We start from the raw sequence: 4,381 nt of genomic DNA, 5'->3' as shown, positions 1-4,381 counted from the left end.
TCCTGCTGCTGCAGAGAGAAAGTCTGGCAGATAGCCTCTGCTCCATCCTGCTAGTCATGGTTGAAATCTCCTCTGTGTTCCATATAACACTGAACACTCCACATTTAATACACATCTCTTGATTTGTAGCAGCTACAGCCCTAATCTCTTGCATGTGTAAAGTGAGTTCCTTTTGCGTAGCTCACTCTTTGCCCCTATACCACACACGTTAAATATATTATTTCTGCTCCTTCGGTATCTTATGAATTGAAGGCTAAGGCCTTTGGAAAATTCACCCCCCCCAAAGAAAATATTTCTGAGATGACAATATTTCTTAAAGCAAAGAGCCAATGTACAGGAAGACAATTTAGTTTCAGCTTTTAAATGCTCTCAAAACCAAGCAAGGGGAAACAAAAGAGGCGTTGTAAAAAGTAGGTATTAGTGTTATATCAACTTTTTGTTATTCACCTGACGACTAATCTCTGCTTAGAAAGCAAACCAAGAGGTAGCTGCAGAATAAAAATAAGCATTGAGGATGTCACCTACAGCCTTTTAAAGATTATATTTTCTTTATCTCTCCCTTCTTCCCTTTATCTAACCCCCTCCTACACAGTCTACTTATAGGCCAACTATAATCTAAATCAGTGATGGCGAACCTTTTGAGCTCGGCGTGTCAGCATTTTGAAAAACCCTAACTTAACTCCGGTGCCGTGTCACATATAGAAATTTTTTGATATTTGCAACCATAGTAAAACAAAGACTTATATTTTTGATATTTATTTTATATATTTAAATGCCATGTAACAAAGAAAAATCAACCAAAACATGAGTTCGCGTGTCACCTCTGACACGTGTGTCATAGGTTTGCCATCACTGATCTAAAGAGAAGCGTAAACAATTTCAGCAAATGATTTCTAATTATTTAGACTGAAATCTACTCGGGAAGTCAGATGATAAAATTATTATTTACAAATAGGTCAAAAATTGTACTTAATTTTAATTCCACCAACTACATTGGCATATAGTAACTAAAGCACATGATGAATCATAATTATTTAAATCTCTCTCAGGTACAGTCAATCATTTACTTTTTTTTACTCAAAGTTTTCTGTCAGTATTTCCTAAAGTGTGTTTTATTGAAAGCATTTCTATGTCCTTTTAAGAGGTGTTATCTGAAATTTTGTAGTCAAATAAATCTGAGCACCACAGTGGAGCAGTAATGAAATAGATTTTAATATTTCCAAGACGAGACTTCCCAGTATCTTTATTATGCAGATGGGCCTTGTGAATCTCTGCAAGGAGGAATATTTCATATGGTTTCACATGCACTTGGACTCGGGAACTCTCCTGACAGAGCACCGCAGGTACCTAGTGTTACAGGAAACTCACTCTGAGAATCACTCTTCCATGTGGACATACTGTTTTATAAACACCATGTTGGAAATATTATAAGCAGCATAACCTAATCTGTTGACACTGTGGTCTCTTCATATCCAAAATTAAAAAGAAAGGAAAAAGTATTAATTCCATTATTTAGAACCAACCATTGTTGATATTTCTAGCATGCTCTTCCATACTTTCAAAATATACTTTTTCATAATTTAGCAATGTCTATGCAATGTTGTATCCTTATATTATTTTTGATTTTTTAGAATATGACTTTTTTCATGTGTTCATTTGCTCTTTGTGAGAACATTTTTAATGACAATAATATATCAGCTGAATAATTAATCATTTAGTTAAACATTCTTTTATTGTTGGGCATGCATTTTTTCCAGTTTTTATTATCATATACTCTGTTTTAAGGGATATCTTTATATATAAGTATTTATACTAATTTCTTTAGAATCTGTTCTTAGGAAATAAATTATTAGAGCAAAAGGTATGATTGTTTTTAAATCTGGAAAATATTGCTAAATTGCTTTTCACTAAAGTTGCTTTAATTTTTATTTGCAGCAACAGTACATGCTAGTACTATTTTATCAGACTCAACTATAAATTAAATATAAGTATTTACATTATTGAGAATCTACAATTTATCTTTTTTTTAGATTTGAATTTTTTCTGAAATTGATTTTTTTAAATGTATTTATTGGCTACTTATATTTTCTCTTTGGCAAGCTTTTATATTTTCTCTTTTGTCAAGTTAATGTCTTTTTTTCTTTTTGTCTGTTTGCCTTATTTCATTGTTGCTTATGCTTATAAATTCCTCTTGGGACTATATATTTAATAATTATTCACTTTTATCCTTTTACATTTTTACTTTTTATAATAGTCATGAGAAAACACTTTAAAATATTTTAAAGTTTGGAAAACATACCACCCATATTCCATTTTATCGGAATTAACCAGACAAATCGGTCCACCAGCTAAGAACGGCCATGCACCACCACCCACGGAATCGAGAAAGAGCTATCAATCTGTCAATCCTGTCCGGTCCGAGCGGGTGAGATTTCCCGTGTTGAGTCAAATTAAGCCGCAGGCTCCACTCCTGGTGGTGCCCTCCCGCCAATTCCGTTAAGTTTCAGCTTTGCAACCATACTCCCCCCGGAACCCAAAGACTTTGGTTTCCCGGAAGCTGCCCGGCGGGTCATGAGAATAACGCTGCCGCATCATATTCCATTTTAGAAAGAAATGCTCAAAGGTGTGCGATAGCTGGGTTAAAAATTAAGAAAAATGAAGAATTCATAGTCTTCAAGGAGCCACAGTTTTAGAATTCAAATCAACTGAATGAATGAATTTGGTCTAAATAACCTTGCATTCAGGTGATCTTCTGTAATTTGATTATAAAACACAAATATACATATGACCTAAGGACAATTGTAATGGGATAGGTGTAATAAGTATCTCAATTATTATACTGGTTAAAGATGGTGTTTTCCCATTGGAGGGAGAGAATACTAAGTAAATAAGCACATTATTTTTTAATTGACTAGCAATTGTTAACATTTACCCACAAATTACTTTCTAGTTTAATATCAAGTTTGATTTTTGAGTCTAAGCCTTTTTCACAGAATCCCAAGATACTTTGGAATCACTCTTTGCCTTCAGCAGTTATTTAAATGACCACTGTGATGTGGAATATTAACAACTCACTTTCATCACCGTGATCTGTAGGCACCTTCTGGGTTAATGGTGACATCTGAGCTATGGAAGAGTGCCAGGATATGTCTGCATTTTTGTTTTGGCAAAATGTAGTTTCTAAATCTTGGTTTTTCCTTGTACATGTTTATCATTGTCACAACCTCTCTTAGCTTTGAAAAGTTTTGGATCATGCATAATAATTTTTTGCAAGTCAATACTATGTCATAGTGTAGTTTTATGAAAAGACAATTAAGTAAAAGTTAGAAATCCAAATTTTAGTAAAATAGTGTGCTAATTGCCAAAATAACTCAAGTGAAGTAACAATCAAATAATTAGATAACTTCTGAATTGAGTAGAAAGGTATTTCAGAACAATAGAAGCAGAAGAAAGCAGGGATCAGAGTTTTATATAATTAAGTCTAGGATTTGAGGGAAAATAAATGACATGAGACAGAACAAGTCGCTATGACCATGAACTATTTAAAACTCAGAAACGCTCCAACATTGCCAACTTTCTGTATGGAAAGTAATAACTCAAAATGCATGAAACAAAAATTGTTAGCTGTGCGAATAAAAATTGGTAGATACAAAATTATAGAATGAAATCTTCAATCAATACTGCATAATAGAGCCCCTGAAACGTAATGTACTTAGATAATACAATTAATAAATTGTTTGATACATCTCAAGGATCATTCTTTGAATATACTGACATGTATCAAATTGTGTACAGAATATGTATACTTTTTTGAGATTTCATGGGACATTTAAATACTAATCAGATGATACATAAATTTTAAAATCTTATAAAAATATAGATACCCAACAAGCACTTAAAACCATGTTTAACATCATCAGTCATTAGGGAAATGCTAATAAGAACCACAAAAAGATACCATTACACAACATAAAAATGGCTAAAATGGGAAATATAAAAAACTTATAATACCAATGTTAACGAGGATACGGAGCTCTCATAAATTGCTGATTAGAATGCAAAAGGATATAGCCACTTCGAAAAAAGCTTGGCAGTTTCTTATAACATTACACATAAATCTGTCATCGTGACACAGCAATCTCCTTCTAGGTGTTTACCCCAGAGAAATGAAATCTTAGGTTTGTGCACAAACCTGTGTGAATGGTTAAACAAACAGTGGTATATCCATTCAATGGAAATCTTAATAATAAAAAGGCAAGAACTACTGATTGATGCTTAAATATAGGTAAACCTAAAATACATTTTCCTAAGGAAAAATGTGTTAAATCCAAAAGGCTACATATTGTATAATTTTATTCATATGAAATTCTATGAAAAGCAA

At 32.8% G+C, this 4,381-nt stretch overlaps 1 protein-coding gene across 1 annotated transcript in view; it reads left to right on the top strand.

Moving 5' to 3' along the window:
* Positions 1–4,381, top strand: part of BMP5 (bone morphogenetic protein 5) — a 118,423-nt gene that overhangs the window by 20,410 nt on the left and 93,632 nt on the right. The gene's annotated exons all lie outside the window — the stretch shown is intronic.

The sequence above is a fragment of the Myotis davidii genome, unplaced genomic scaffold, assembly GCF_000327345.1.
Source record: "Myotis davidii unplaced genomic scaffold, ASM32734v1 scaffold313, whole genome shotgun sequence".
Taxonomy (NCBI): domain Eukaryota; kingdom Metazoa; phylum Chordata; class Mammalia; order Chiroptera; family Vespertilionidae; genus Myotis; species Myotis davidii.
Note: the sequence above shows the minus strand (reverse complement) of the source record. Positions and strands in the feature narration are given on the sequence as shown.